The following is a 21,523-nucleotide window of genomic DNA, read 5'->3' as shown; positions in this document are numbered from 1 at the left end:
TATCAAATGCTTTGACGTCAGGACACATCCAGCACCTCCCTCTATTTTTCGTTCCTCCATTCAGACACTCTCAACCCCTCTCAATTAGTATCTTCACTCCCTGTGGAGTGGCCCTTGGTAATGCCCGGGCTGTGAAAGGCACAGCCTTTCCTCTGCCAACCAGCCATGTGGGCACAGTTGCTTGCCAGTTGGCACTGTTGCAAAGCTTTGGAGTGAAAAACCTTTATCAGGGGAGGTTGTGTTGGGGTGCTAGAGGAGGAGACATAGGCTTTCCATGCATTGTTTCCACATAGAGTTGTTCAAAAGGTCTTAGTAAGATTTAACATTCCCAGATGTCTTAATAAGTGGTGTCTGACGTGCTGTGAATGCAGTTTGGCTTTCACATCAGGAGTTAGGACAAAGAGGAGGCTTGCATTCCATTTTGAAAAAAAAAAAGTCACTTATAATTAACAAACTTTTACGAGCCCTCTATTGTTTGTATGTATTTGTTTTGCTTTTCTGCCAGAAAAGTGAATAGCAATAAATGGCAACTTTTATATGACTCCCTACTTAGATCTTCATCAATCCCATCCAGACTTCAAATTAGTCACTTTTTTCCTCTTTTTTTGCAATGCCTCAGATTTACATGGATATTTAATTTTTGACCCGATTATTTACACACAAGCAATTCAACATTTTTTTAGCTCACCTTTACGTACAAAAAAAAATGACGCTTATACATGTAATTCTCCATCCGTTTCAATGAGATAACGAACTAAGACATTGTTACGGTCTGCGAAAGGACCTAAGATCAGACAACCAAGGGGAACCGTACAAGAATATATTAAACACAAAAAAAACAAAATGCGATCGTGGAAAAAAGGGATCAACAAAAGGGGTCCGTGACAATAGGTCGACGGGGATCAATAATGCAAAATTAAGCGGTTGGCAAAGAGCCTGAAAAGAAAACAAAAATATAATCAATACCTGCACAAGGTAGAGGATCACAAAACAAAGGCAGCTGACGAACAAGATGGCAAATACAAAGCGACTCGAAAATAGTATGTATCAAATGGCAATTAGCAAGCTAATATCTCGGCACCGTTGCTTGGATGGCCAACGGTAATGTACTAATGTTGATAAACTGGAATAGCGTACCGCACGAATGCTATTTTTAGACCGCCGACGTCGCCATCATAACGCGTTAGTGGGTCATTATAGACACGCCCTCGCATATGATCCATGTTATTGCTACTTGTTTTCTCCGGTAATCGTTCAAAAAAGAACATGCAGATCAAACATTGCTGCTATGGAACTTGTAGAAACGACTCTAGACATATGAAGGATGTTTTCTTCATACGTTTCCCAAAACCAAAAACTAGGAGGAAAAAATGTGAAGAATGGATCAACTTGCGCAGACGTCCGAAAGACCAGTTTAACGCCAGCAAGGTGAAGCCATTCACATTTCATATTCAGTAAATATTTTGTTGGGGGCCATGGTTCTAAAAAAGATGAAGAGGTAAACCATTTTGATATTTTTACTTATTTTTTATCGTGGCGTTTTGCTGTGCTCCTTCTGTCTGACAATGAAGACCTGAATGACAATGAATGACCTGAGGGAAAAAAATGGGATCTGACTACCACTGTTACCTTTTCTGTTGTTAAAAAAACTTTATTAAGGGAGAAGTGTAAATAAATTAATAGAATTAAGATTTGTTATTAATGAAAAAATTTAAAGTGTTTGTTGGCTGGCACTGAGTAGCATTTGGATTGCTACACAAAAATAGTAATGTAAATTGCCCCCAAGAACTGTCACAGACGTAAGACAACCAGAGGATAAAATATTTAAGACAGGGCATATGGTGGTAAAGGATAGATTGTTGAAACAGGAGAATGTCATTGTGGCGTAAGGCTATGCACACAAGAAAAACGTGTCAATAAAAAAGCTAGCTGAACTCTGGATCAGGTCGGCATTTTTTCCCGTCTTTTTAAAGAGATTGCTTGAGTGTCGAGGGCTTAACTCAAAATTTGTATGTTCTTCCACATCTTTACCAGGGACATCATTTTCGGACAGAATTAGTAGGTTTAGCTCAGTAAACATCTCGTTCGTACTTGATGCATTTACGATTAGAGACAAACGGGAGGTTGACCCGCCTAGCGGCAAGGCAAATTTATTTATACAGCACAATTCAACTCAAGGCGATTCAAAGTGCTTTACATCACGTGAAGATCATAAAAATCACATTAAAATCAATAGAAGGTAAAAACAAAGACAATCGAAATAGGAAATAAAATTATATACATAAAAATCGCATTTAATTACGAATTTTAAAAAAAACAAAGAAACCTGCTACTAATAATAATTGAAATAAGCAATGGAGATAAGCACAAGAGGAATAGAAAGCAAATAGATTGAAATATATAGACAGTTATGGATATGCAGTGCTAAAAAAAAGCGTTTTTAGCCCTGATTTAAATTTAAACAATTGCTAACGTCATGAATATTAATGAGCAAAAGTGAAGTGTTGCTTGCGGTACGCCATTAGCTGCAGGTGCGATGTCGGCTCTATAACAAAACAAAATCTAACCAGCAGCAGAATGTGACAGACAGCTGAGATTGATAATCTTTGCTTAAACTCTTAGTCTTGCTCCACTATTTGACCTAGGTGGTTTGTCACTTATTGGGAAAGTGGCATTCATTTGTGTGTGCGTGTGGGTGTGTGTAAGTGATTGAGTGATGTCAATGGATGGCTGAACTAGGAAGGTACAGGGAGATCGATCAACTTAACTGCTGTGAGCTGCCTTTTGATTTTCTGTCCTGCAACAAACCAGAGGAAGATGCAGTTCGGCACTGAAAGTATATCTTTTCTGCCAGACACGAGGCAACGCGTGCTGGTAATTTGCTGTGATGCATGCTGAAATGTTTTTTCGAACATTGCTTGTAAAATTATATCTGTTTTAGAAGAGTTATAACGTGGCACAGGAGCAGTTATCATTCTATTTCTTCATCTTGGCAATTTTTTTTTTTTTTTTAAATGCCAACAAGTCAAAGTTGATAAGTTGATCACTAGATGTTAAATGAATTGTTTTCCACTGCATGTAGCTTGAAATAAGTTGCGTAAAGGGATTTTTATTCTGGCATTCTAAAAAAGTACTACAAACTCCTCCATAAACTTCATTACTTTATTTACAGGAGAGTGATGGAGGTTTGTGAGGGGTCAATGAACTTTTCTTTACCGTCTGCAGTATACGTAATGTCATGACGTACTGTATGTGTCTTGTGTGATAATTGTTTTTGCCTATATAGTGGTGTTGGTGGTGGATCGTGGATATTTTTTTCACAGAAAAGACCTTGTTTACTTGCATGTGAGGAGAGATTCATTGTGTCCATTAAGCATAGCACAAACAGTGGCATAGAAGTGGAACGAAAGGAATAAGGAGTAGATGAGGACTGTCAAACGGCTGTGAATGTTATTTTCATCATTTTCTGCATTAATAGTTCTAAACAAAAGTATCATTAACATTTATCGAGATTGTAATTATGGGTAAAACTTAAGGATGTCCCGATCCAATCACGTGAAATTTCTCCGGAAATTGGGGCCGATCGTGATTTTTCAGAGGATCGGAATCGGGTGAAAATTATCGTGTTTTTCATTAAAAAAATATATACCGTATTTTTCGGACTATAAGTCGTTTTTTTCATAGTTTGGTTATACTCTGGAGCGACTTATGTATAAAATTATTAACACATTATATCATTTTACATGTTATTTTGGTGTTTTGGAGTGACACTGATGGTTTGGTAAACTTGTTAGCATGTTCTTTATGCTATAGTTAACTGAATAACTCTTAATAGCTAAGTTGCGTTAACATACCAGCCACGTTCGCAGTTTGTTGTTCATGCATCATCTAACATTATCATACTGTCCACTTATTCAGCATGTTGTTCTGTATTGTGTGTATCTATGTGTTGGATTTTTATCGAGTAAATTTCTCCCAAAAATGCGACTTATCCTCTCGTGCGACTTATATATGTTATTTTCCTCTTCGTTGGGCATTTTATGGCTGGTGCGACTTATACTCAGGTGCGACTTATAGTCCGAAAAAAATACCGTATTTGTTTTTCTGCTTCATGCTCGTACAGCACCACAGCCTCTCACTCTCCCTCCTGCTAAGCAGCACGTCCAAACTGTCCAGCTTGTGTTTGGTACTTAAAGTTAACGATGATTGACAGGTTTGTAGCTGTCATCTTGTCAGAGAATTGTCTGATTGAAATTTGTTTTTTTTTAACCCCCCCCCCCTCCCCAAAAAACACACAAAAAAACAAAACAAAACAGTAACCTTTGCTATGTTTGGAAGTCATTTAATGTTGTGAATCAACCGTTGTCAAAAGTGCTCCCGTTAATGCATTAGTTCCCTCCCTGTCTACTTTCGACATGTGAAAGTTTTAAAACCGTTTCATCATTAAAAGATAGATTCAACTCAAGATTTTGCCTATTTAGAAGTATTTTAGACAAAGAGTTACTTAGGTCACTACAACTGAGGCTTCCTGAGAATCTACTGCTTTAAGATATTGGCTGTTTACCAACGCCGGTGAGTCGATCATTTTGCATCTAGGGCTCTATACATGTCCTAACGCCACTGTGTCTGTCATTTCGCATCTAGTTATATATACAAATGATATCTACCTTAACATCATTTAGGCGTAGTTTGTAGGCTATCGGCTACAGTCAAGTATTATTGGAGCCACCTAGCATCGTGTTTGCAATGGCGTCACAACCCCACTCCAGCTCTGCTCTCTCGTCTCCGTGAGTCGTGTCTCTCACACTTTTCTCGCGTCATTCAACCAACGTAGTAACGCATAGTAACGCACGCCTTTACATCCTCAGTAACGGTAACGGCATTGCCAAGATCAGAAAAGTAATTAATTAGATTACTCACTACTGAAAAAAAAAATAACCCCGATAGTAACGCCGTTATACTCTAGCGCTGTTATTAACAACACTGTCTGCCACATTGCTTCCTCCAAACTGCAGTTTGCAATGAAGAAATCTCATCATTGTACAAAACCTTTCGTTGTCTTGGTTTCCCTGGACAAGATAAAAGCTTGGTAGCTGTACGATCAAAGGCTCAAATGTGTCGATCGTTAAACTTGCATTAGTCTGCTGTGGCAACTGATTGTGTAACTGTAAGTAAGAGGCTGTTCTGTCATTTCCCCATAAGAATACATTATAATTCCATTAATTCGTTCCTCAGCCCGAAAACCTGCGCTAAATCGTTAAAAAATACTGCTGTTACTATTGCAAACAGCAATTAAAAAGAGCAAAACAAACACATTATGAATAAAAATCGGAATAATAATATAACAATAGTAATAATAATAATAATAATAATAATAACAATGTAACAAATCGGGTTGTAATTTGGCAGTCGTATTTTGTGTGGTGTATCTGAACGCACCGTGGGGCTGATGGCAGAGTGAGAGAATGCTGTTGAGATAGCATTCCTTTCACTTTTAACATTCTATTGTTGCAGGCTGTTGGCGTGTTTTTTTTTTTTTTTTTTAACAATTCCTGAAATAAATGTTTACAAACCTGACGAAGCTTGCGATCTCTTTGGCGATGGTTGTCACCTTTACTTATAAAGACTGGCAAACGGAGGGCAGAGGAGTATTGTCAAGCAGTTCACGGACGGGCACCCCACGCTCATATTTTTCCATTGGTAAGCCTCACCTTTTTTTTTTTTTTTTCAACATCTGCTTTAACATTCTTGGAACACATGTTGATTTCTCTCACAAGAAAATCCGCCGTGTGAGTCTTGCAGGAAAACAATGAAATTGTGACGCTGTCATAAACCGTCCTATTTCGAGCATTTCGTCGGATGTAGAAAAAAATGGCGTGTCAAATTTTACGTCGGATGTCGAAAAGTGTGTCGAAGCGACTCTATGTCGAGGTACCACTGTAATTCACATTATGAAGGCGGCACAGTGGGACAGTAACAAGTTTGGAACTTTTTTTTTTTTTTTTTTTTAACAAACTTTTTATCGGATCGGGACTCTGTATCGGCATATCCTCAAAATCAGGTGACTCGGGCTAGGGTGCAAAAATATGCAATCGGGACATCCCCACAACACGCTAAGAAAAGATTGACCTCTATAGCTTTGTTTTCCATTTCCTAAAGTTACGTTCAAAATGTTTTACCTGTGAGAAATAGTTTATTTTCTACTTCTTAGCCTACCAATACTTTTCGTACAAAATCCAACCTAAGTCAAAGGCTTGGTTCAGCATGTCTGTGTTTAGCATTTCGACACACAATGGCCTCTCACTTTAATGCGAAATACTATTTGTGTCACATTCAATCTTCGCTGTGCATGTATTGCTTTCTCTGTCATCCGTTCTGATGAATTTCTATATAAAGCCCAGTAGACAATCAACAAACTCCATGACCTTCAGCTCTCTCAGTGTATTTGCTTCTCTTCTTTCTACTGTTTTCTAAAAATAGGATAGTGGCGCAGTGCTTTGTCTGGCCCTGTGGGCAAAAGCTTTGGCAGTGGGGTGCCAGGGATGAGCCTAATTAACTCATTGTGGGTTGGTGCTAAGAAGTGAATAATGACAAGAGAAAGATGTAGAGGGTGAAAGATGGAATGGCATGAAGAGGAAAGGGAAAGGAGGCAGTAATGAGATGTAAGGGTCAGAGAGGGAGAGGCAAAGTAAGGTCTCGGGGGTGAGAATCTTTTAGTGAGCACGCAGAGAGGAGAATGATGGAGAGGAGCGTTAATTAGACGCAGGCGCAAATACCCCTCTCTCGTTACACGGTGGTAGACAGAGTGCCAGGATCGAGATGGATGTGTCAGGCGGCTGCAGCGTGGAGATATGTAAAGGAAATATGTCATCTTCAATAAAGAAATAGAGATAGAGCAAAAGAGAGGGTGAGAGTTTGTTGGCAAACTCGCCAAGTGTATTAACTAAACAATAAAACAATTGCTCATCAATTCTTTGGCGCACACTTAAGCCTGTCGCAATATGCAATAATTCCATTTATCGCACGATAAATACAAATGAAGGCGATAATTTTTCCACTGCGATTTAGCGCCTCGCGTGCACGTGCGGCAGACGTGCTGTTAAAAGTTAGGGTTCCTTCATACCAACTACGTAAAATGCATCTTCGTTCCAGGTCCGGCCAAAAATAACTCCATGGCCAATCCTTTACCATTATATCCTATTGTTCAACCTATACGGCCGCGTCAGTGCTCCGGATTGACTGCAGACCATCTCGCCCGCCGAATGGTTTAGGCGATTTTCTATTTTTGCTGGCGATGCGTTTGTCAAAATGGGCGGATATTTACAACTAAGTCCGCCAAAACTTTGTTACCGACTTGGCTGCTACAAACAACCTCGATTTGACAACGGACAGCTGAATGGAGATGATGAACATTGAGTGGCAAATTAAGAGCGCTGTGCTTCAAACTCGTCCTGTTTATGAAACTTGATTGTCATATGTTGGTGTTGTGCAGTAATGGGCAGACATGACTTCTGTGGCGTTTGCTAACTTTTTTTAATGCGCACACACACTAGATATCATGAAATAGCAAACTAGATGTGCTCTGTCCCATGCCATTGGCTATGTGAGCCCAGAGTGATTGAGGGACACGTAGTCCATATACTACATCGACGAATTATATACCGCCATGACTGAATGGAAGTTAAGCAGGCCAAATCAATCCATACCAGTGAATATAGATCAGTGGTGTCCAAACTATTCCACATAGGGCCGCAGTGGGTGCTGGATTTCATTCATACAAAACAAGATGACATCTTTTCACCAATCTGGTGTCTCACAAGTGTAATCAGTTGATTGCAGTCAGGTGCTGCTTGTTTTAGCACAAACTTCATTGGTTAAACTGTCTGTGCTCGATTGGTAGGAACAAAAACCAGGACCCACAGCGGCCCTTGCGGACAGGTTTGGACACCCATGATATAGATAATGCTGCAAATATTGTTAATTCATTACGTGACACAGATGGATTCGGACCACAAATAGGATGTTTTGCTCATGTAGTAAACCTAGCTGCTAAGAGAGCTGTAGCAATCAAGTGTGCCCCGCCTCACTTTACAAAGAGTAAAGATTGTTCTCAGCACTTTTATACAAAATTTCTTCAGATCAGTAAGAAGTAAGCTCATAAATATTATGCACTATAATGCACGTTTATATGATGGCAATTTAATTTTAGCTCGTTAGCAAAAAATATATATATATATATACAATCGTTTTTTTGTTTGTTTTTTTTTTCAGAGCAGTAAATGTATTGAATCGAATCGAAAATCGTGTCCCCCGTATTGAAAAGCGTACCGAACCGTGACTTAAGTGTATGGTTTCATCCCTATGGAACACCATAGCAGAAGCTATGAGGGGAAAAGTTTTCATTTGCCCAAGTGCTTAAGTTATTAAGTGTAATTTTTTTTTTTTCTTGAAAAACACATTTTGTTTATTCTGTGTTTCTGTGCGGTATTAATATTGTTGTCTTTTACTTAAGAGGCATGGTCTATTGTTTTTAGTTGTGATTAGAGATGTCCCGATCGATCGGGATGCCAATCGATCGGGTCCGATCACGTCATTTTCAAAGTATCGGAATCGGCAAAAAAATATTGGACATGCCTTTTTGTAATTTTTTTTTTTTTTTTTTTTTAATTAAATCATTTTCTAATTGTATTTAACGTTAGACATAATATGTTACACTCATTCAGAGTCTTTAGTTTAAGCTTAAGGTAGGGTTATCAAATTTATCCCGTTAACGGCGGTAATTAATTTTTTTTTTCAAATTTATCTCGTTAAAATATATAATGCAATTAAGGCATGCGCTGCACGACCCACTCACGCATTGTCGCGTTCAATCTGTAATGGCGCCGTTTAACCTATATATAGAGCTAAAAGGCAGCGTAAAATGAGTAGAATGAATTTTGGAAGCCTTTGGAGCCTTTTTTTAATTGGCTAAAGCCTTACAATCCCTCTTCCTACGATTAGAAATATCGAGGGAAGCAATGGGGAGAAGAAAGGCAGTAATTGATCTTTTTCTTAACACCCTATGTTATTTCCCAGCGCAGAAGATATATCAATTGGTACCACTACGTACAGTAATGGTTGCACTTCCCATCATGCATTTGGGCAGAACAGTTAAATGGCTACAGTATCATTTACTGAAAGCTCAACATATACACTAGATGGCAATATTTAGTCACAATATACAAAGTTACATTTATCCTTTAAGAATTACAAGTCTTTCTATCCGTGGATCCCTCACAGAAAGAATGTTAATAATGTAAATGCCATCTTGAGGATTTATTGTCATGATAAACAAATACAGTACTTATGTACTGTATGTTGAATGTATATATTCGTCCGAGTTGTATTCATTTTTTTCTTAATGCATTGCCAAAATGTATATGATCGGGAAAAATTATCGTGAATGATTGGAATTGAATCGGGAGCAAAAAAAAGCAATCAGCTCGGGAAATATCGGGATCGGCAGATACTCAAACTAAAACGATCGGGATCGGATCGGGAGCAAAAAAACATGATCGGAACAACTGTAGTTGTGATTTCTTAAAACGTATTTTTACATTTAAGAGTAAACATTTATCGCGTTTAAATGGGTGTACGTATATACTGTATTCTCACTGTGTTATTGTAAATTGGTTTAAAAATTGGGGAGGAGGCGCAATAATATCGCATCTCGCAATAATTTATGAGATAAATTATCGCACACTAAAATTTGTTATCGCGACAGGCCTACGCACACTTAGACTTCCCGCTACCTGAGGGAAGGGACAAAACATGCAGGAGGGAAGGGAGTTGTGACGCCGTTAAAAACTCGATGCTAGGTGGCTCCAGTAGCAGATAGCCTAAAAACTACGCCCACATGATGCTACGGTAGATATTGCATGTATATAGAATAGGGGTGGGAACCTCTTGGTACCTCACGATACGATACGATTTGCGATACAAAGCTCACGTTGACGATGATCTGACGATATGGCGATACAACGATTATCGATACATTCAGGAAATCATTCTAGGATATTCTACACACTAATCAACAGAAAAACAAGCTTCTGCTGTGAATTGGAATTAGTTTATCACTAGTTTATCAAAAATTTTGGGCTTTTAGGTGTTTTATTTTATGTAACATTTCAATCTAAAAACGACGAGGGCCAGATAGCCAGCAAGACGTGCTGAGGCAATAGTGACATCAGAATTCAACCTAAATAAGTTGTCATTGTATACATATAAATGGAAAATTTTCTTGTGTTGAGTAAAATTAAGATGATTCTGAGTGATTTATTAGATGTTGAAAAATTAAACTGTCAAAATTGCACACAAAAAAAAAGTCGCTATTTTGGACAAAAATGTCACATTCGGCTGCTTGTCAATTATCTCATTTCGGTGCGTGCGGTGTTTCCCTGGACGCAGGTGCTTCCAATGCTTATCAGCTGCGTATTTAAGCACAGGCAACACAAGCAGAGGGTGCCTAGATAATAACTTGCTGATCGCCATTCGACATTTGTACTTTCAAGGCTCCTTGTATTTGCTAGCTTGTTCGTCAGCTGTTTTTTGTTTTGTGATTCCTGTACCTTGTGCAGGTTTTGAGTCCGTTCATTTTTTGTTATCTTATTGGCTCTCTGCCCACCGCTTAGTTTAGTGTTATTTGAGCCCCGCTGACCACTTGTCACGGACCGTTTTGTACCCTTGTATGCATCCCCTCAATTGTCTGCTCTTGGGTCCATTCTTAACAAAAAACTTATATGATGTGTTAAAATATTGCTATTGATCCTGAAAATATAGGTGATTATCTCTGCATTTGGTGATTTTTGTGCATCTAGCGCAAGAATCTTATGATATCATATCCATTTTAGTTTTGTTATATTTATATAAAAAAAATCAGGATTTTAGTAGGGAATGACTTTGATTTTTTTTATGCCGCTGGTCATGGAGACTCATACCGTATTTTTCGGACTATAAGTCGCACCTCAGCATAAGTCACAACAGCCATAAAATGCCCGACGAAGAGGAAAAAAAACATGTAAGTCGCACCGGAGTATAAGTCGCTTTGTTGGAGGAAATTTACTTGATAAAATTCAACACATAGAACAGATATGTCATCTTGAAAGACAAATTTAAAATGCAATTGAGGACAACATGCTGAATAAGTGTAGTATGATAATGTTACATTATACATCAACAACGAAATGCAAACGTGGCCGGTATGTTAACGTAACATATATTAAGAGCTATTTAGATAACTATAGCACAGGGTTCACTGAATCCGGTCCTCTGTGCCACTTTTCCTGTCGTGTTTTCCACGTCTATTTTCCCTAACACACTTGAATCAAATGATTCTGTCATCAGCAACCTCTCTAGAAGCCTGATAATGATCCTGATTATTTTGATTCCGGTGTGTTGGAGGAGGGAGACATGGAAAACACGACAGGAAAAGTGGCACCGAGGTCCGGATTTAGTGAACCCTGCTATAGCATAAAGAACATGCAAACAAGTTTACCAAACCATAAGTGTTACTCCAAAACACCAAGATAAAATGTGAAATGATATAATAATGTGTTAATAATTTCACACATAAGTCACTCCAGAGTATAAGTTGCACCCCCAGCCAAACTATGGGGGAAAAAAACTGCGAAAAATACGGTATATGCCTCAAGGAGGTGCCTGTTTTGGCTTTAGATCGCTAGCGCCTTTGGTTTTGAAAATATTTTAAGTTTTTGAAAATAGGCTCCCTACTAAGCGGTCCCGCACTCAGTTTCCCGTCAACTAATGTGAAGTCTATGGTTTAGCCTAGCTCAAACAAATATCAACCCCCCTATATTTGTTACTTAATTTTAGCAAAAATGGTTGTGTGTTCAAATTGAGGCATGGTGTAATACAATGCTCTTGTTTTTCCCTATTTGTAGGTCTTTCGACTTCACCGATTGAGCCTTTGGCTACACGTGCCATGCTAATCCTGCCTGCCCTGTGGACTTGTCGGCAGTGGGCCTGATGGTGGATGTTCTCACCCAAGCTGTAATTACCACACAGGTGGGGCAAGTAAATTAATTAACATGACTAACATTGGCTTACAAGCCACTGTGAGCCAAAAAGGGACCCCGCACCCTTGAACAGGGGTCTGACAACGGTATGCTCCATCTGTCACCGGGCACACATGCTGTGCGAATGCCTGCTTCCTGGCATTAGACTGGAGGGTCAACACCTCCAGGACAAAGACTGTGTACTGGTGACGATAGGGACAGGGAAGTTAAGTACCTATTTTCCATGGGTCCATAAGTCACTCTGGGGGGCTCAGCCAAGATATCATGCCGTACACCACAGTTTTTGTGCTTCCATTTGGAAACCAGACATATAACACAGAATTGTGCTTTTATGTCTGAAATCAAATTAGTCCAATTTTCACCTCTGGTGGCACAATTGCAATGTACGAATTAAAAGAAAAAGACAATTTGCTGAAAATAGTTTTAATACAGGAAACAACCTGAAACATAAATGACTGTCGATCTTGATAAATTAACATTTAATATCAATTTTTCCTTTACTAAAAAGTCACATAGTCGTCATGTTAGACGGAAGTAGACGATTTTACTGCTTGGAGGGTACTGTACATCATGGTAAAATTTGCCGCACATTTAGCAGTTTGATACCTTGCGAGGAGTTCTTCATAATTCTATTAAGAGTCTGAAATTTTAAAACAAAGGCTGGCACTCAGAACTTTACCGACTGTGGGCGCATATTCAGAAATTACTACCAAAAATACAAGAACAAAGATAATAATAGTTTACCATAATTTCCCAAATATAAGGCGCACCCGTGTATAATGTGCACCCCAAATTTACTTGTAAAATCTAGGGGAAATAATTGTACCCGTTTATAACGCGCACCCTAATTTCAGCACCAATAAATAGAAGAATACAAGAAACCAGCTCGTGTACAGATACAGAAATGTCATTTTACGGAATGGTGAAACACAGCACAAGCATAGCATATTGGTAGTTCAAAACATTACCATAAACTGACAATATTTACGGTAATAATATGATTTGACTACTTTTCCAACTTACCAGAATCTAGGAGGAAAAAAAACATGTGACTTTTCTCTTAAAGGTAAACTTGCTGGTTTCATCATGATGAATAAATGTTTCTTCCATTGTTTGATACGGCAAAATGAAAGTGAGAATGTAAGTCAGAAATCTGAGAGCACTCCTCGCTGTCGACAAGACACTAACAATAGGAACTATTGTTATTTGGGGTTGAGTTTCCCGAGGGACAGATATAGTTGACGGACACACACAGGAAGTCTGTTGTTACGTTTGTTATGGTCCGAGTTGCGGAGCTGCAATGAACGTTGACTCAAATGAGTTCAAGAAACTAAATTCTGTGCTTTATGAAGAGTGAAAAAAAGCAGAATTTAACACAGACGAAATCATTCGGCCGATCAGAGTGAAGTATTACCGAAACAAAACGGTGACATCACGTACCATAATGGTCGGCAACGGACTGTGCATACGTTTCTTCAACACAACGTGGCCGTGTCAATATAAAAAAATCGGTTTATATATATATATGTATTTCTGTCTCCATCCATGTCCCCGTTTATAACGTGCACCATGATTCTACAAGTTGATTTTGGGGGGGAAAAAGTGCGTTATATTCGGGAAATTACGGTATTACAAAATGGGCAAAAATGAATAAAATTAGGCATAAGAAAAGATTTTTGGACTTGAATGCACAAATGAACCCCTATGCGAAACTACTTTAGTTTAACATTTTATTCCTTTGACAAATTTTATATATGTATTCTGACAAAAATATGCAATAAACCATTATGGGTATTTTTTAATAGCATAAATGTCTTGATGATTGCTAAACTTCATGTTGCCAAATTTTGTGATGATTTTTCTGACTGCTAAAGAATTTAATGAGCTTGATTCTTTTCGCTGTCAAGCCCTTTTGTATGCTGCTCATCGAAACAAGTCTGAAGCTTTCCTTTTTCCGTCGCCAAGACAACAGCACGCACGCGGCGTTCTGCCAGTGGGTTCGTTTTGTGTATTATATTTTTGATTTACTTTTTGAATAAAGAGTTCTCCACATGGTAAACTGCTGGAAGCAGGGTTGGTGTGACAAATTGTTGGTGATTGATGACAAATGATTGATTACATGTAGTGCTGTATACGAATGAGTAGGGTGGTACTGGCAAGTCTACGTGTCAATGTCTGAGAATGACATGTGGCAAAAAGCACATTATTTATTAATATTTTACAAGTGGTAGAACGGTGACAGTAGCTCTCCTTCCAACTTGAAAGCATTACACTGAGTCCAAACACATAATTATTTATCGAAATGAAATATGGAGGCGCTTAATGGATAAACACTGAATGACAGCTTCTACCATTCACAAATTTTGGGAGCTTTTCCATGCTTCTGCTATAAGTGACTTGAGTGTTTCACAGCAGGTTTTTTTTTCGTAGTGGATCGTTACAATGACATTTTCTTTGCGTATAATAGAAGTGAAATTCCCTTTATCACAGATTAAATGTTTCGGACAAATCTGCGACAGATGTAAAAACAGATTGTATATTACACATACATGAAAACAGGATTCTAACTTGTGCATTTCTCTTCATAGATAAAGGACAAGCATGCTTGCTAGTTTTTTTGTCACACCCAACTGAAGTTTACTGCAAAAAGACAATATAAAGACAAAGTAACATTTTAAAGTTAAAACCTTATTTTTGATGGACTGCTGAATCGAAGCACTTTTTCATGGCCAAAAAAAGAACAACAGCTTTCACCTTGCCTACAACAATTGCTGTGACTACTTCCCTGATTGCTGTCTGAGGTCACATAAAACATTTCAGTGTCTTTTTGGAGGATGGAGTGAAAATTGAGTACTTGTAGAAATCCTACACGAGTACAGCAAGAAAATGCTAAGCCCCCAGGTCTGATATGAGCAGCACAATCTCAGTACTGTGAGGCAGATTTGCTAGCAACTCACTCATCGTAGCTCTCAAAAGAGAATTAAGTATTGTATATTCAAGGTTTAACCAAACCATACGGTACAATGCAGTTCATTTATTCTCTCTGCTCTGTGAGAATTGATTGATTGAACATGTTTATTTCAAATATTAAATACATAAGTACCAATAATCAGTGACAATAATCAAATAAAAGAACAAAATATGAATATTCAAAAAGGGGTGAGAAGTAACTTATTTACTCCCACCCCCTTGTCCTTAAGTTCTGACATATCAGTTCCAGTCCATACATTTGCACATATACTTTCTTATTTAACGCATATTCAACCCCACCATATAACCCTACATGTTACCTATACACAAGTGTCGCAAAAGCCCAGTCCATAAATCAAGTCCAGAAAACATAAATAAATGGAAAAATAACCGGAATATCCCATTTCACAATATGTGTGACAATTCTCACAACACCCTAGTTGTTATCCATATTTCCCTCATCCTTATATTTTTGTATAAAGGTACGATTTTCAAGTTTCTTAAATTGTCCCATATTTGTACATTCTTTTAAATCCACACTAATTTTTTTCAGTAGTATCACCCCGTATACTTATAAGCAAAAACTTTTCCTTGTTGTCCGATATCTGGGTTCTTACCCCCATAAATGTAAGTTTTTTTTCATAGTTTGTAAACAACTGCTAAATATTCTGAGGTAATTTTTTTTTTCCTAGCTTTGAACATTATTTGTGCTGTTTGTTATTGTACGAAATCAGGAAATATGAGCAATTTTGACTTAAAAAATAGTGTTTGTATGATCCTGATAACTAGCTTTGTTAATGATCCGTAATGCCCTTTTCTGCAGTACATTTACTGAATATAACGAAGTTTTGTAATTATTACCTCAAACCTCGGCACTGTATTGCAATTAAGAAGAGACTAGTGAACTGTATAGATAGAGTGTGGAGTGATTTAAAATCTAATACCCTCCTTGCTTTATTTATTATTGCAATGTTTCGGAAGATTTCGCCCTGTATATATTTGATATGTTGTTTCCAGTTAACTTTTTCATCAGTGATTACTCCCAAAAAACGGATTTCATGAACCTTCTCAATTTCTATCCCATCTACTATTATCTTCAACTGTGCATTCTTTTTACAGTTCCCAAATAACATTATTTTAGTTTTCTCTAAATTTAATTTTTTTTTTATTACAGAACCATATTTTTAAATTTGTTTATTTCTGTCATTATTTTCTCCTGCAATTGTAATTTGTTATCCCCTGAGTGAAAAGTATTAGTGTCATTAGCAAATAAGACAAACTGCAATAGCTGAGAAACCTTACACATATCATTTATAGAGGTGTGCGAAATTTAGATTCTTAGATTATTCGCGATTTGGCCGTGGAAGACTCGAGAATGATTCACAAACATCCAAATTCTGATTATTGAAATATGTCAAGTAAAGCGAAACTAAAACACAGGGCAGTTGAGGAACGGACCGAGAGTAAACATCATGCTTGTCATTACCCGGGTAATGACAATGCTCAATTTACGGCTCTGGCTCAACTCATGCCGCTAGATAAAAAAAAAAAAAAAACAATAATACCTGACTGCTGCCGACAGCCGCTACAAACTACGTCCACATAATGCTACGGTAGAAATTACATGTATAAAGAACTAGATGCAAAATGACACTCGGCGGTGTTGGCAACACATGTATAGAAAACTAGACGCAAAATGACAGACTTGCCGGCGTTAGTAAACAGCTGCCATCTCAAAGCAGTAGACTTGCCTGGAAGGCTATTGTAGCGAACCTTCGAAGCGAACCTATTAACTTTTCATCTAAAATACTCTAAATCAGCAAAATTTTGACTTGAATCGATCTTTCAAACAGTTTCAAAACTTTCACGTCGAAAGTAGACAGAAGGGAAATTATGGAATAACGGGAGCAATTTTAACAACTTTAACGGTTGATTCACAAAATTAATTGAATGTAATTTAAAGCTGCTGATACAGAATGGGGACATGAGTATTTTATTTAACTGTTAACTAGTTGCTGAAATATTAGTTTGGTTTAACCTGAGGATTTTTGAACAATTTTGGAACTCATGTGCAAAACATTAAATGCGGGGAGTACAGCAATAATCGATTTATAATCGAATCGGAGCCTCTGAATAGTAATTGAATCGTTAGGTCCCCCAAGATTCCCACCTCTAGTATTTAGTACGTCTTGAACTACGGAGGGCGCAATGTTTTATGGACGCTTGGGGTGATGACATAGATTGTCACTCGATGAATACTACCGTGTTACTTAAATTTCTTCTACGCGGCGAGACTATTTTTGTACAATTTTTGTAACTAATGTACGAAACATTTAAAGCAGCTAACAGCTGGGGGGGCAGTGTGCATTAATAATTGATTTATAATCGAATCGTAACCTCTGAATCATAATCGAATTGTTCGGTGCCCAAAGATTCCCACCTCTAATCTTTTATACACAAAAGAAAGAATTTGTGGCCTAAAACTGACCCCTGGGGTACACCACACTCAACATCCATGATGAATAATCCTATCCTATTCCTATATTTTTTTTGGTGTCTTCCATGTTCCTTTCATATTATGTTTATTATCCTCTAATATCCGTGCGTAATAATCCCTCTTACCTCATTTGCTCCCAAAAACTTATAAATACGTTCTATTTTTAATTGTTTCAGTGTCCTAAAAACATATTTATACGTCTTTTAGGTTTTTTTTCACAAGAGACATTTCTAGGTTCTGATGCAACTTCGCTCCAAAGCACAATGCTGAAAATCCATTTTAAAGCAATAAAACTGGCCACTGGAGGGAAGTTGCGCATTTGGTAAGACCCGCAACCTGATTCAATGGAACGAACGGCCGGGGTGACGATGGAAGACGACCGAATGGACAACCAGGAGGACGTCCAGGTCGCCAGGCGCGGGAAGTGAGAGCAGAACAACCGGAAGGACATCCGGGACGCCAGGCGACGAACGACCAAGTGCGACAACCAGGAGGACGTCCAGGATGCCAGGCGACGAACGACCGAGCAGAACAACCAGGAGGAAGCCCGGGATGCCAGGCGGTGGACGACCGTGCAAAACGACCGGGACCACCAGTGCAGCAGACGATGCTCTTGAGTCCGTGCTGCTCGCCGAGCAGAGCCCGTGCCGCCATGCTCGCCCGCTCGCGTCCCCCGCGACTCTCCAGTGTCCCGCGACTCAGCCGGAAACGCGCATGGCCAAACCAGTTCCCCCCCAGGAACACAACATGCCCCACAAAAGTTCCCCAAGCGAACTCCGCCACGAGGCAGTGGTCACTCCATCTTGATGAGACAGGCGGTGATGAGGGAAAAGTTTACCCCGGCTGTCGCTGCCACAACAGCCTCATCTCTCAGCAATAGTTTAGTTATGTGTAAATAAATTGTTACTTTGCTATCAAAAGCGCTATTTGTCTTGTTGTTTGTTATTTTGTTAAAGGAAAACATTATTCAGATGTTTGGGATGTAACTAAAGCAAAAAAATGGCTGTGTTTAAGTCAAAGTTATGTTTGAAATGTATGCTTTCATAAACAGCTCAATTTCTGTTTTTTCATCAGAAATTGGAAAATTGCTTAAACTAAGCAATTTTCTAATGCAGATTTCTAAAGAATGGAAAAAGACATGAACTTTTTTTTCCTGCTGAAAGAAGAGAGTCTACCGGTAATCTTTCTTTTGGTGGGTTCCATGTTTATATAGTGATAGAAAAGAATTATCTGTGGGCCTTGTTAAATTAGTCAAATTCCAGTAAAACGGCCTTGAGCGAAGGGGGTTGCACTGGTGAAAAATGGCTGAGAGTGAATGAGTTACTAGCTCTCATAATATTAATCAACTTAACTGCAGTGATGCAGTCATTCTAACAGAAGATAGGCTTCTTCTCCCCTCTTATTTACACTGCTTCTACCTGTTCATCCACTAAAGCCAGCATTGCCAGGTTGCGTGTGAAGGAACACACCTGTAAATTTCGGGTATGATGCTTGCATATATTAATTACTGTAAAAACAAATTTAAAAAGGATTGCTCAAAAATTCACAATACAAGAAGGTTTTATTGAAATTAGAAAATTGAAGAGGCGCACAAGTTCTTAATCGACATTGGGATTGTTTAGCCTTGGCAGAGGCCTACACCTCGAGTGAGTTTCATTCTAGCTGTGTTTTTGTGTGTGTTATGCAAGGTCACCCTCTGCTTCCTATCTGATTGGTTTGATTGCCCCGTGAAAAGAATACAAAGATCATCCCGCATCTCCTCTGCCTTTCAAAGTGTGGAGGATATTCTTTTTTCCTCCCAGCACTCTCCTTCTTCGTCAGCACGCGTATTTGCATTTTCAATTAATTGCCCGCATCAAGCGCGGCGACTGCAAAAGCTTTGTGTTCGACCTTTAATCGCAAGTATTGTGCCGACTTTGAGTGTTCATTTGTACCCAGTCTTTAATTATGGAACCACAGTTAAAAGCATTAGTCACCTGCCTAATAGAGCTAAGACTGGAGCAGTTCTCTGTGAAGCGGCATTGTTGCACTAGTAATTACTCACACACGTGGTCATTGATTTCCCTCCTATGTTGTTTAACATTACGATGTGCACATTAGAAAATGCGCTAATGATTTTCGAGGAATATTGCAACAATTTGCCTAATGCTTTTTACAGTACATTCAACAAAATGGATATCTATTTACTCACCGTGTAAGCAGTGAGCATGGGTTCAATACAGTACTGGTACAATCCATTTGTATTGACTCTTGAGCTGTTCACAACATAGAAAATTGATGCATGATATTCCAAATCACACTTATTTTTCCCACGCAACAAATTATAGGCACCAAACACACACATCCAACCAAGCTGACATAATTGCGCGGTTTTAAACTCGAATGTTTTCTTACATTTACGCAGGATCATAGAAAGTCAAGCAGATATATTTGTTCATATGAATGCAGGTACATTGTTCCTCTCGCAAATAGATTCAACTTATTACATAAAAGCGCTGAAGAACAAAGAGGAGGCACGATTCTTGGGGATGGAGAAAAGGGGGGGGAAGCAATTATTGTGTAAGGAGTTCTTCCCATCGCCTCTGGAGTAAATAAGTCACTCCAAGGTGCGTGTGTGTGTAGATCCAAAGAACCATTACACTCAAATACACACATGTGCATACGCTCATATGCGTGTACAGGCACACAAATTCAATTTTGCATCAAAGTAGCAATGTGGAAACCGCACACACAATGCCACACCACAGCCTGTCACTCATATGTAACCAATATGTTGGCGTAATGAAGCGCTGTGTGTTGCATTCACGCCTGGACATTGAGCCAATAACAGAAAGGCCACAGCAGAGAAACGCTCTCTCTGCTCTCCTATCTGACCTACCGCCCTCCTCCACTTTTTCCGCTTACTTCCCATTTTTATTTCCTTGCCCGGCCCTGATAAGAAGCCTCCCCGTCAGACGCGTGAAAGAGGCGGCACGCAATTTGACTTGAGAGAGAGAGAATAGAAAAGAAGACAGCGAGAAGAGGGCGGCAATTGTGTGCTTGTCAGTGTACAAGCGCGCTCTCCGATATAAATCTTAATATCCTATTTAAGGCTTTTTTTTTTCATCATCACGGGCCTCTGATTTATTAGCGGAGCTTCCTTTTTCAATTTATCTGAATAAACCATGAGCAAAGGAGGGCAAATTAAAGCAAACAGCAGAGTGAGATGGAGAGAGACAAAAGAGTTGCCATGAAGGAACGCACACGGGCAAATCTCATGCAATTAAAGCTGAAAACATGATGACTGGGCCTATGTTGATGCATCACACGGATGACTCCATGGGAGTTCTAAGATAAACGCATCATGGAGAATTGACTTTTTAATTGCTTCTATCCAAAAAATTGGATCTCTAGAGTGCCTCCTACAAGTGTGAAACCATGAAACTAAGTAAATTGTTTACATACAAGGCTTCTGATAGTGCCTCTGTACTTTGCATTCACCTTACAAGGAGCTAAATTATACAAAAGATCACCATGCGGTTTATTCACTTAAGATATGATGAGCCAAGGCTGACCGAAGATCAAGAGCCACTTGTAACCAAATCCGGATGCAGGGAGGCACTAAGCATTACAGGTGGGCAATATGATGATCTACCATATATAACCAAAATCATAATAAATTAGATAGTTAAAAATTCCTTCTATCAATTTTAATCACGTACAGGGTGAAAAAAAAAAGAACTTTTTAGCCATCCACTAAAATCAAGACTGATAGAAGAAAAAAAGTTTATAGTCATTAAATCCTTAAAACATGCCATTTGAGAAGCAATGATAGAAAATCTTTTTTTAATGACGTTCTTCGGCTGATTTCTCATCTGAGCTGGGATAGTGTGAATTTCATCCTGAATTCACCTTGGTTATTAAAATGGCACATTGTTTACTAGCTCAATGTCACGGTCCCAACTTCCTACGACTTGCTCATGTGTGCCAATATGCAAGAGGA

The 21,523-nt window shown here is 38.7% G+C and overlaps 1 protein-coding gene across 2 annotated transcripts in view; it reads left to right on the top strand.

Moving 5' to 3' along the window:
* The window catches only part of LOC130919915 (trinucleotide repeat-containing gene 6C protein-like), a 310,124-nt gene that overhangs the window by 69,399 nt on the left and 219,202 nt on the right, over window positions 1–21,523 (top strand). For both annotated transcript variants that reach the window (XM_057842553.1, XM_057842550.1), the window contains exon 3: window positions 11,940–12,063. The gene's annotated coding sequence lies outside the window, so the exon portion shown is untranslated. The remainder of the gene's footprint in view (window positions 1–11,939; window positions 12,064–21,523) is intronic.

The sequence above is a fragment of the Corythoichthys intestinalis genome, chromosome 8, assembly GCF_030265065.1.
Source record: "Corythoichthys intestinalis isolate RoL2023-P3 chromosome 8, ASM3026506v1, whole genome shotgun sequence".
Classification (NCBI taxonomy): domain Eukaryota; kingdom Metazoa; phylum Chordata; class Actinopteri; order Syngnathiformes; family Syngnathidae; genus Corythoichthys; species Corythoichthys intestinalis.
Note: the sequence above shows the minus strand (reverse complement) of the source record. Positions and strands in the feature narration are given on the sequence as shown.